This window comes from Buteo buteo, chromosome 2 (genome assembly GCF_964188355.1).
Source record: "Buteo buteo chromosome 2, bButBut1.hap1.1, whole genome shotgun sequence".
Lineage (NCBI taxonomy): Eukaryota > Metazoa > Chordata > Aves > Accipitriformes > Accipitridae > Buteo > Buteo buteo.
In genome coordinates, this window is record NC_134172.1 from 63,286,499 (window position 1) to 63,299,289 (window position 12,791).

The following is a 12,791-nucleotide window of genomic DNA, read 5'->3' on the forward strand; positions in this document are numbered from 1 at the left end:
GTTGCAGGTTAGGTCAGAAGCATCCACCCGTCTTCATTCAACTCTACGATTATCAGTTTCCGTTAGTAACGCTGACCTTCAGTCAGTTACGTAAAGGGCAGCTGTAGCAGTATTGACCTTAAATTTAGTAAAGCATACCCAAATTTTACGGAGTAGCATCTGGAGGCTTTTCCTGATCGTAGTTACATTAAAATAGTTAATAGCTGAATGATTTCTGTGGTAGGTTGCATTCTGTGCTTGGGATGTCGTCTTACTCCTTTCCATTGAATGACAAGAAATGATTGAATTCTTTATTGGCGGCTCTTATCGTTTCCTTCCTTTTACCGTGGACAGAGTTTTCCAATTTCACGCATCGTATCTGCGTGCAAGTTGAGGACCGTGTTAACGGCAAGAAACCCTGCGTGTAGAGTTCTAGGCACTGCAGTTTCTTTGTAGTATCCAGACTACATGTGTGCATTCCCTCTGGATGCTGTCTCTGCGACAGCTCAACAGGCAGCTAGTGATTCCATTTAAAAAGCTGCTACTGGTTGCTGTGTCTTGAAAGAGTCCGGGTATCGTACAGGTGTTCTCGTTGAAGTGGTGGGAATCATGGCTTTGACAAAGCGTCGCGATTATTTAGCTGTATTCTTCCCGACGCTGTCTTTGAGTGTAATGACGAGATTAAAAGCCGTACCGCTTTTTGAACAATGAATTCTTAAGTGCGCTTTCAGCTGCTTTGAATGTTGGGAGCTTGAGAAGGAAAGTCTCACACGGTTGTTTACTAATGGGGATATTTTCCTAAAAGCTCTTATTTGCTTGAGCGTCACTGCCGTAGAGTATGTGATTAAAGAAATAAGGGTCATGACTGATTTTGATGCCCATTTCATGGTTTCCAGTTAAAATCTCTTTTTTTTCTGTGGCTCGTACGAAATACAGACATGTTTAATACTCGCTTCCGTCCGCCTGTTAGACCCCCCGGTCTCCACAGACAGGGCCCTGATATCGTTTTATCCCCTCAGCAGTGTCTGACTATGTACCTTGTCCCCTTCCCCAGCGTTAGTGATCCAAGGAGCCACCTTTTCAAGGCTTATAGAGGGTAGTGCAGCCGTGCCTGGATAGTGAGCCTTAGAGGGCTTTTGTTAGGCAAGAGACTTGGTCCTGTCCTTCAGGGTTTGTGCGTTGAAACGGCCTGCTTTTAAGGGGGCCTCTTATAATAAGAGCCAATGTTTTTGTCCCTCTTCAGCCTTCTGCACGTAAGACCATGAATTTCCATGAGTTCGTGCCCCAGCCGTACTGCGGCTGCGCGTTCAGCACGCACATGGCACAGACATCGTCAGAATCGTTAAGTCACGAAGCAGGTCGAAATTCCTTGGAGACTTCTAGTGAGCAGGGGTTAACGTGTGTGCCTTGTCAGCATTGTCGTCCTGGAGGACTGGGTGCCAGTTTTCCATTCGGGAGACTCTCGCTCTGATCTCGTTTCACGACAAGGTATAACCGTGTTCCCTACCCGTCTTGGGACAGGATTCTGCGTTGTGCACTGTTGACTGCCGTTGACTGCTATTTAAAATTTTGTTTGTGTAACAGGTCCTGTTATGCGCGACATTGTCTGAAGTAGACAATGTTTTAACAAAGCCTTTAGGCAAGTAACGTCTGATCAGCGCTCCAGCGAGGCTTACAGGTAGCCGGTTCTTGCTCTGGAGGGTGCGTTTGAGATGACAAATGCCACTCTGCTTCTTGGTCTTACTTCGCACCTCAACAGGCTCTGCGCGTACCGTTTCAGGTGGGCTTTGGGTGCAGGACGCGCAGCTTCCGACACAGAATCGTTGCGTTCGTGTGTGGAACAGTTGTTGCGCGCAGAACGGAACAAGAGTCCGAGATAGCGTTTCTAGTCACGCCTCGTCGCTTTGCATCCTCTTTTGTCTTAGAGCTGGGGAAAGAAGAAGAAAAAGTGTTTGATCCCAGTTCTTTGGCTGCGGATCGCTGCGAGAGCTGTTACGGGGCAGAGTCGGAGGACGTGCGGGAACCTTTACACCTTTTTGTATCTTCTTAGCGCTTGAATGAATACAGTTGTGTTGCACGCGTGTTTTTTTCCAAAGCGTCTGTGAAGGTCTGTGCAATGAAATCCTCCTGGGCCCGTGTTCAGAGAATGATGAGGACCGTTGTGGTTTTGGTCTGCCTTTGGAAGCTGCGCTCACGATTGTTCAGACCGTGCAGAGTTAGGTTGTCTATAGTTTGTGCACGTGCCTGTTTAAGGGCAGCGCAAATTGCGCTACCTTTGCAGCAGCACCAAGGCTGTATCTCATCAAACGGAATCTTTTCTGGGGTTATTTGGTGTCCAGAGGGGAGCTGTGTAAATTATTTCACCGTTCCGTGAGCCGTCTTGGAATGAAACCTGGTTATGGCTTTGCCTTCTCACTTCTGCTGCAGGCTTTGCATCCTTACGGGAGCAAAGACCAGGCATTTATCGCTCACACAAACAACGGGTGTCATTTGGTGTTTCTCGTTCCTCCTACCTGCAAAGAATTCTTCTGTAAGAAGGGATCCGTGGTAGCCCATAGGTTCTGGACTATCCCTCGCTATTATTGTCTCTGTAGTGACTTGGTCTGTCCCATCTGTCAAGTTGCGTCCTTCCGCAGAGGTGTTTCCATCTTGAGAGATTCATGATTCCAGGCTTCGGCTTTTTCTTTGGTCCAGAAAAAACCCAGAGAAGCAAAGAAAGAAAACTCAGTCTCCATCAGTGGAGGACACCGTTTCAGTGTGGAGGAGATCCAAATCCTGTGGCGGATGGCCTGTACAGTATTCCTTCCACAAAGGGTGTTTTGTGTGAGCTCGTTCTTAACTTCTGTCCCAAAGTAGTCACTGGGCTGTAATCCGTCAGAGCTCAAGTCGTACCAGTTGCTGGCAATGCCTAACGTTTGTCAAGCAGCCACCTGGAGGCTCTCCGTACCTTCCATAGCTTCTCCATACCACGAAACATGCTGTTGTAGAAGCCCCGCCAGGGCTGTAGCGTGTGGCAAAGTGGATCGAAACTGCTGTGTGAAGGATTCAGAGGCCCATCTGTGAGGAGGTGTAAGTCTGTGACAGTTGTTGGTTAGTCATGCAGAGTGGTGAATATGCGTGAACGGTCTTCCGAAACAAACAAAAAAGGAGGTTACTTAACCTCCTTTGAGGTATGTTGTCCAAATGTAAGTTTCTCCTGCCCTCTCCCACCCCCCTATCCTTCCAGGTATTCGCCTTTGTTGGGATCTCGCAGCAGAAGGAACAAAACAGCCTCGTGGTACGCTGCCTTCTCTGTGCATCAGGTGTGAGAAAAGAAGCGCAGGACCGATTAAGAACAAAAACTTGTTACCCAGCTTTGAATGTCAACATGTTGTGAATGTAAACCTCGAGTGCACTTCTGGATAGCTTTGGTTGCTCCTAAAATGACCTTTCTGTTCCCTTAAGAAGTGGGAAAGAGTCTAACTCTAACCAGCATTGTTACCTGGCATGCTGCTTTAGAGCTCGCTTAACATATATGGGCATGCCACTGTGTTTTTCCTTTTAGTGGTTAGTTCCTGCCTTTTTGTTTCTCTGTTGCGCTTTAAATGATTGCTTGTCCATATCTTAGCCCTTTGCCTAGCTAGGGAGTCATTTTATATGGCCTAGAAAGCACACTGGCAAAGCTGTTGCTCTTCCCCTTTTTGGTACGAGTTTTAAGTGCTGCTCTGTCCGAATCTGTGTGTCTTTTCATTGTAAGGATCGGAGTATTTCTCTCTTCTCTCCTGCTCTGCTCGTTTTTGCAGTGCACGCTGTTGAGAGTCAGTGTTGCCGTCTCCTTCCCCCCCGGCCCGCCCCCAAGCCGTTTTAACTAGAGGGCTAACTAATTTCTGTTACTTGCTGTGCCCATCAATCTCCTTTGGGAGGAGCTGTTGATCTAGGCTGGGAGCTGAGAAGAGTTCCTGAAAGCTGAAAGGAGAGCCGTGCCAGGTGACTCTTCTGCGGTAAAGGAGGTCACCAGGTGGAAAAGGTTGAGAATCTTTGTCTTAAACGATTTTAACGTATCAGTGTTGGAGGTAATGCGTTGGGGGATTATTAGTTGCTCTGTGCAGATAATGTAGTTGCGGAGGACGTGGTGACGTGTTGGAGCGACTTCTGCCTGTTGAAGTCGTCGGATGGGGTGATGATCTCACTTAATCTCATCAGCCTTACAGAAGTCCAGATAGACGACGTTTGTAGCTCTTCCCTCGTCCACTCGTCCCATCCTAGAAGGCCGCTGGGTTGGCCAGGCAGGACTTGCCCTTGGTGAAGCCCTGCTGGCTGCCTCGAATCACCTCCCTGTCCAACACGTGCCTTAGCATGGCTTCTAGGAGGATCTGTTCCATGACCTTCCCAGGCACAGAGGTGAGGCTGTGCAGTCGGTAGTTCTCAGGGTCCTCCTTTCTACCTTTTTAAAAAATGGGTGTCATGCTTCCCTTCTTCCAGTCAGCAGGGACTTCAGCCGACTGCCGTGACTTTCCAAATATCATGGAGAGCGGCTTGGCAACTCCATCGGCCAGTTCCCTCAGGACTCTGGGATGCATCTCGTCAGGTCCCATGGACGCATGTATGTTCAGGTTCCTCAGGTGGTCACGAACCTGATCTTTGCTGGAGGAGGGCCTTTGCTGCCCTAGTCTCCGTCTTGCGGTCCACCCACTGGAGAGGTGTGGGAAGAGAGGCTGCCGGTGAAGACTGAGGCAAAAAAGTTGTTGAGTACCTCAGCCTTCTCCTTGTCCCTTGTAACCAGTTTGCCAGTCTTGCTCATCGGGGGGGTGCGCTTTCTTTGACCTTCCTTTTCGGGCTGACATACCTGTAGAAGGCCTTCTTGTTATTCTTTGCGTCCCTTGCCAGGTTCAGTTCCAGCCACGCCTTGGCCTTCCTGGTCAGATAGCTTATTAGGGATACTAATGGCATTTTAGGGATACTAATGTCATTTTAGGGATAATGTCAATAGGGGAAGGTAATGTCATTTTACAGAAACGCAGTTGATTTGCTGTAAGAGTAGGACTGGTATGGGCAATGGTTAGAAGAATGGCAGGGTGCAGGAGCATGCTGCAGGGTGATCTTCGTTTATATAAAGATGGGCAATCTGTGTCCTTCTGCAGCCCTGGCACTCTCCTGCCTTTCTGTATTACTTCCGTTTTTCTCGCTCTTGCATATAGATGTGGCTTTCTCCTACCGGTGCTGTCTCCTGAAGCATGCTTGGGTGGACTACATTTTGGTGGAAGATGAGGTGGACTTGGGGTTGAGGTCGAGAGGAACAGCTTGTGCCGTTACTTGCCAGCAGAGACCAAAACAGCCCGGCCCGGGGACTGATGCATCACTCATTCTTTGGGCTAGCTGGGGCTTTAACTGATAGCCTGTAGGAAAAAGAGACTCGATCCTGATGGTGCTTTTTTTACGACCCTTTGTAAGCACTGTCAGGCCCCCCACAAGTGAGTGGGCAGGGCTACACTGATACGGTTCACTGAACTCCTGGTTTAGTAGCCTTTCCTGTTCCTCGCTAATGAAAGGACGTTTGCTGTGTTTGTTTCCTGCTAGGTGGTAAGGACTAACCCGTTTTCAGTTAGACGACATGAGAAGATAGCCACCAAGCTACTGGGAGACCAGGGTCTGCCTGGTGTATTTGCGCTATATGAACTTTTGCCCATGGTGGTGAAGCTGACAGAGGAACACAGGTAAGAGACATTTCAATCTATATCATCACCCTCCATTGATTTTTGCTGTTTTGCATAGCTTAAGACTCCAACCTCGCTTAGACGCGACAGTGCAAATGCCTGAAAGCCATCCAAGCCCCTTTCCAGTCGGTGGAGGGGAAGAGGCACTCCCAGATGCCCTCCTTCTCCATGTGAACATCTGAAAGGGACTGGGGTTTTTCTGGTACTACCTGAAGCGTTTTAATCCAACTAGCCATTTGAGGACGATTCTTTGAGCAGAGCACCTTCGTTTTCCTGCCGAACTGCTGGAGTAGGTCCACAGTGCAGGCAGACACAACCGTCACAGGGGGAAGGGGGTTCAATCCGTTATCTGTAGCAACAGAACTTCAGGTGCTGAGGCTTCCTGGTGAAAACACCCTTAAGGTATAACTTGGTGGCTTCAGCGGTATGCTCGGCTCACTTGCCAGAGCTGAGCACCGTGTACTTTACTCGTATAAATCTTACAGGCATTTTGCCCTGAACACCTGCAAAGATTCACCTCCTCAGGGAGACCAGGGCGTACCAGACCCTTAAAAGCACGTGGAAGAGGAGCCTGGCGACTGCTGCTACTGCCGGTACCGCTGTCAAGGGATGCGATAGGGTTCAGGAGCTGGGATGTACGTTCTTACACTGATAAAACAAGCGTCCAGGCTGTGCTTAGGTCTCCGACTCGGTCCGATACTGGGATCGTGATTAGCCCAGCATAGCAATAGGAGACTAACGGTTGCCCGAAGGCCGTAAGCTCTGGCGCTGCCTCAGATCCCTGGAGGCGAGGCAAGAGGAGTAACGGTACCTCCACTCGCCGAAGCAGCGGGTTCGCTAGATGTTTGACTACACCAAGGGGTGGAGTGTGACTGTTCACTCAACTCCTGCTGAGATTTTGGCTAGCCCAGCTCACGCTAAGGCCTGATGTATGCTGGGAGCAGTGCCTTTGGGTTGAAGGGGGAGCACCAGGTAGGCAGCACAGGTGGCCAGAAAGAGCTAAAGGGCCATGATGCAGCCATTAGCACCTGCAGCTGGCTGTCTCCTGCAGCCACCATCTTTGCCTGGCAGTATTGTCAGAATCTGCTGCCTTTTGGAAATGGTATAGACCAGACTTCCAAGCTGGAAGGTATAAACCAGCAGCTTAGCCAAAAAGCCTTTGAAGGAGATTGCACAGCAGCTGGACTGCTGGGGCTTTTGTGCTTCACAGCGTGATACAGGGGACGCCCGCGCGGTGACGGAGGAGGAAGGATGAGCACTCTCACTAGGGAAAAACAAAGTCTTTTTTTGGTGGGTTTTTTATTTTTGTTCTCCCCCCCCCGCCCCCCCCACCATAAGCCCACGACTTTAAGTGTTGCGGGTTGTAAGTTACGAAACCTCGTGGCTTGAGCAGTGCCTCAGTGAATTCACGTAAGAGAGGAGCCCGGGCAAAGGGGCCCGAGCCCTGGTTGTCGTGTGCGTTTGTTGTATTTCTTCACGGGCTCGTGAAATAAAGCTTAATTCAGAGAGTTGGTTGTCCTGTAACTTTGCACTTTTCTCTGCCATGCCGGTGTTTCTCCCCCTGCTTGCAGTCTGTCCCGTTCCTGCCGCACAACAGGGAGCGAAAGCTTCAGTCATTCCACCTCTGTATGCTTGGGTCTCGTACTAGACGGGAACTCCGGCTCCAGGGGCTGAAGTTGGAGCTTTTCGTAGCGAGTTCCAGCTCTTCAGCTGGCTTCCCTGGGCGATGGACCTTTTCCACGGTCCCTGCGGTCCCACCCTTCTTGCCCCAGTGGCCCCAGACCCCGCCACCCGACCCTCGGGGCTTTCCTCGCGCTCCTTCTCTCCCAGCCTGCACCGGGGGCGCTTTTTGCCCCCAGCGTTCCGCGGGGCCCTTAACGGTCTCTGAGCGGAACGCGCTGGAGCGAGCGGCTGCCGGGGCGGCCTCTCCCCCGCGGCAGCACCGCAGCCCAAGGCCGCACCCTCAGCGAGGAGCGAGAAGCGAGAAGCGAAGCGCTGCCACAGAGCGGCCCCGAGCGAGCCCGGCTCTCCCGCCCGGCGCCCGGTCGCGCCCGGCCGGCAGGGTGAGCCGCTGCGCCCGCCGCGGCAGGCGCCTGAGCGCGGTCCGCCGGGGCAGGCCGCGGAGCAGCCCCCGCCGCGGGGCCCGTCAGGCGGCGGAGCCCGGCTGGAGAGCGGGGGCATGGCGGCGCGGAGCCAGGCCTCCCTGCGGCGCCGGCTGCAGAGCTCGGAGGAGGCGCAGCACCGGCAAGCGGTGCTGGTGCGGAAGCTGCAGGCGAAGGTGAGGAGCGGGGGCGCCGGCCCGGCGGGGAGCTGCCCGGGGCCGGGCCGCGGTGGCGGGGCCGGGGTGCCCGGGCCGCCCGCGCAGCGCTGAGAGGGGCCTCGGCGGCGGCGATGTCGGGGGGCGAAGGCGCGGCCCCAGCGGGGCCCTCCCCGGGGCGTTCCCCGGCGCTGCCGCGGGCGGGACGGCGCCGAGCCCGCAGCTCGGGGGAGGCCCCGGGAGCCGCCCTCCTCCGCCCGGCCCGGCCCGGCCCGGCCCGCTGGGCGCCCGGCCCTGCCGCTGTCACCCTGGCGAGCCTCTCGTGAGGGCTTGTCCGTACGGAAAGAAAGATGCCCGGCTCGCAGGCGCCTTTGTTAGCAGGGGGCTGTCCCAGAGGCAGGAGCCGAGCCGGCGGGGGGGGTTTGGGGCGGCCCCGGGCCGAGGCAGGCAGCTCTTAGGATGAGCAGGTAGCAGTACGTGTAAAAGAAGCCCCGTCTCCGTTTCTTCCGTACGAGATAAAGTGAAGCTTCCCTGTATCGTAACGACTTGTAGTTGGCGGCATCGGCAGCGCTGTGAAACGCACTGTGCTTGGGCTGGAAAGACTTGGAGAAGAGCTAACGCGGGAGGAGCCGAGCCTGTGACAAGCTGCATTCGCTCATCTTCATTCTATGTCTCCGTCCAGGTCCTGCAGTACCGGACTCGGTGTCGAGAGTTGGAGCAGCAGCTGGCAGCAGGAGGGGTGAGTGTGCAGGTTGCCAACTAAAGACCGTGTAGGTAGGTAGCGTTTGTTACCGCGGGCCGAGGCAAGCTCCCCAAAGCAATGGCGGAGGGAAGCAAGATTTTGCTGCCTGAGGGTTTAAAGAAGCGCTGTAAGTTTGCCTGCGAGTGCTTTGTCCAGTTGCCGTTCTTGGAGGAGCCAGCGGTCCCAGAAATGCGGGTGCAGGAAACCCTGTGAAGGGGGATTTTAGTTTTGAGAAAGAGTGCTTTATTGCTGGCGTAACGTTTTGTCCTAGGGCTCAGGAGAGGGCTACACTGCCTGTTAGGTTCTGTGGCCGCCTCTGAAAAAGAACGGGTTGAAACGTGGCATTTTGCAAGGCAAGAATGCTGGCGTTCAGCATACGGCTGTGTGCTTTTCTTTCTGCTTCACGGCTAAAGTAAACCTAGGAAGAACAAAGGGTGGGAGAGTAGGAGAGCATTCCCAGGCTTCAAGTCAAAGTGAGCACTCACGGTTGTGAGCTAAGGAGACCTAGCTGCGAGAGTGCCACAGTGGGGGACTGAGGAGAGCTCAGTGGCATTGAGCGCCACCCTTCCCCTCCCTTGCTCTCCATAGTCACGACACTGTTAGGCCTGGAAGAAGCCACGAGCTCCTGAGCCACCCAAGCGAATGGAGCGGAAAGCGGTGGATGCTAACAGCAGTGAAGGCAAGACAAGAATTTGACTAAACTTTTCCTTTCTTCTGAAGGGACCCCTTCCAGGCAGGTGGGAAGCCACGGAAGAGCAGAGCCTGGAGAAAGCACTGCTTCGGGTGGAAGAGGAGCAGCAAAGGTACAAGGAAGAAGCGTTCCCTCATACCTGGTATCTTGGATGCTCGTGGAAGTGAGGGAAAACCTGTCAGTGCTCCCTGGTCTCCCCAAGGGGAGCAGTTGGGCAAGCTGCTTTGAAAGGAGAAAGGTCCGCAGTCTGTTTTCTGTGGTGCAGTAATAGTGTTGTGTGCTGAATGGCTCTGTTTGGAGCGGGGGGTTATTCCGGGTGACTTCCAAAGGTCCCTTTCCAGCCTAAATTATCCTGTGGTTCAGTAGGTGAGCGGGTCAGGAGAGTGCTAGAGAAAGGCGATGCCTCCAGTGATCAGACAGCACGAAGGGGAGGCGAGACGTGAACTGTGGGCATCATCAAAGTAGAAGGGGAAAGGGAAATTGTAGGGGGAAGTAGAAGGCTTAAAGCAAGGAGAAGCGAATGAGTATGCCATCACAGCGAGATCTTAGTTAATCCTAGAAAGCACTTTTACTGCCTCTCAGTTTGACAACAAAGTCAGTGTTGAGGGAGTTGGGAAATCACGGAGACGCTGCTTGTGGATAGCAGTTGTTCAGTGACCTCATTGCTGTTTCTCCCTTTCCAAGGTGTGAGAATCTGGCAGAAGTGAACACTCTCCTGCAGGAGCGCCTCGATGAAGCGAATGAGGTTAATTCCGCCCTTAAAGAAGATGTTAGAAAACTGACGGTGGATTGGATGAGGGCCCGGGAGGAGCTGGAATTGAAGGAGAGCGAGTGGCGCGGTGAACGTGAGGTAAGGATGGGCGACGGGAATGTCAGACGCGATGCCGGGGTGGAATGAGAATGGGTTTTATTTCTGGCCTGGAGAACTTGCTGTGTGAAAGTCGTGGCACCGTTGAGGATGTATTGGTGTTGATGAGCAGAAGACAGGGGTGTGAGATGGAGGAGTGTCAGCAGATTGTGGTGATGGAAGATGCCCGCGTGCTGTGACCGTACTGCTCGTTCTCAAAGGCAAATGCTTGCTGTTGCTGGGCACTGTAGGGCAGTGACCCGTGAACGCTCGTCTGTTTTTTAATAGTTCCTAAATCTCTGCCTGCAGCAGTGGAGACCCAAGAGAGGTCTGTGTGTTTTCGGATTCAGGGTAGCCAACAGAAGAACAGGACAGGCCTCCCTTACCAATAGGCTGCTGTAAGCAAATCTGACACTGGTCTCGGAGGGGCTTGTTTTTGTCTTCCTCCACCGAGCCTGTTAGACACCTCTGCAAGGCGAGATGATGAATCGCGATCCGTTTGCTTTGTTGATACCTGCGCCTGCAGGGGAGGTGTGGATGTTCCCTTCTTTGCAGTCAGGTGGCAGGTCTACTGAGGATGCCTCTGTGGTGGCTCTTCAGTCCTTGATGTGTCGTCATTCCCTGCCCCCCTCCGCCCCCCCCCGTTGGAATAGTTCTTAAAGGAGACCCGGTGATGACGGTTGTACCCTCTCCTCTCTGAAAGGCTTGTACAGTGGCAGCGAAGGCTGAATTGGCATTTCTTTTTGTCTTTGCCTGTTTAGCTTTATGACAGCTACCTAAGGGGTGAACGCAGCCGTCTACTCAGCCTGTGGCGTCAGGTGGTAACCTTCCGCTGTCATTTCCTGGAAATGAAGACTGCCACTGACCGGTGAGTCGAAGTGAAGGCTAGATCTCGTTGCAGAAGAAACACAGCTTCCCTTCACAGCTGCTTTTTGAGCCTTGATGTTACGCTAGCTGCGGCTAAAGATACAATTTCTCCTTTGGTAGTCTGAAGCGATGGCCTTAAGCATGCCTTAGGCTATATTCAGAATCATTTTGTTTGATGCTGGTTTTCAGATACAGCTGAGGGGCTCAGGTTATAAGCAATGCAGAGGCCCTGAACAGGTGAACTTGGCTGTGGTGATGTTTGGGCATGTTAACACAGACACAGGCATATGTGGACGAGTTGGGAGAGACTCACCAAAGCTATGCATGCAGCATGTGGAGCGGTCCCCTTTTAGAGAGTGGTCAAAATTTGCCTTAAATCTCACTGGCTTTCCTTTCCCACTGCTCGTGATGGAAAGATCATTCATGAATATGTATATATTTATTTTTTCCTTCTCATTTCCAGCTTACGTTTATCCTGGTCAGTTTGCATCCGCTTATTCCTGTACCAACACTGTTGAGAGAAAGAATAGCTTCCCTACCCTGCTATTACATTTCTCCAGTTGATTTTGCTTAGTTTGATCCCTCCCTGTTATGATTGTTTTCTTGTTCTTGGGCTCTCTGAGGTTGCTTTCTCACAGGTGCCTTCTGTGCAGAGAAGAAGAGCGTAGCCTAACAGTAAATTCTTCTGGTGTCAGCATGCAGTTTCAAACTCTGGGTTACCGTCAGCCATTTACCTGATTTGGTGATAAGCTTTCCTTAATGCGTAGAGTATGCCTAACCCGCTAGTTAATTCTCGAAGCCTTCTGGCTGTTCCATACATTTCCTCTTCTCTCTGGGGAGAAAATAGATTCATTCCTCAACCGTCAAATAGACCCATTGCCCAAGGGTCAAGATGTGTCCTGATCCCAAAGTGTCAGATGAATGATTCGTCCCCAGCGAAGATGTCATCTTTCCTGCCGGCTTTTACTGTTGCGCAATTACGTGCTTCGGAAGCGAGTCGGCTGAGAAAGGTGGTGGTGTGAACATTACCTCTTTCTTGATTCTTTTTCAGAGATTTGTCAGAGCTGAAGGCAGAGCAATTGAGGCTTTCTGGATCTCTACTTGTAAACTGCTCCCGCCTAAACTGTGGCGTACGGCCCTGGGAACCCGTTACGCTGGGTAGACCTGTCCTCAAGGATCAGGCACAGCAGCAAGCGGAAGAGGAAATAAGCCAGAAGACTTGGGAAGCGATGCACTTACAAGTCGAAGGGGACCCGGAGAAGAAGGAGCTTCAGGACAGGTGAATGTGTTTTCAACTTTGCTGTTAGCAGCGTTATCTTCTGTGGGTGCTTGTTGGATTCATAGGATGGGCTGTGTTCACGTTTAAAACGCACCTATTCTGCACAGCCTTGTTCCTGTCCCTAGTCAAACTATTGCCTTCAACAGAACAGATAGAAAAAACCATCTGACAGACAGAAGCTCTTGTGAGTAAGGCAGGACTGGAAAAGAGATGGCGTATTACAATGTTTTTGCTGTTAACTGATTCTTGGTGAGAAATGGAGACCAGCGTAAAGAGAGCCGTGTCTCTTGTACAGCCCTTTTGCTACCCAGGGCTGTGCTAAAGGAGTTGGGAGGAATTTGCCCAGGACCATCATATGCAATGTAGCCCCTCCGTACTGCCGTTTGCACGCTAGACTGAGCGCAGAAGGCCTTTGGGGCAAGGAGTGCCATTTTGC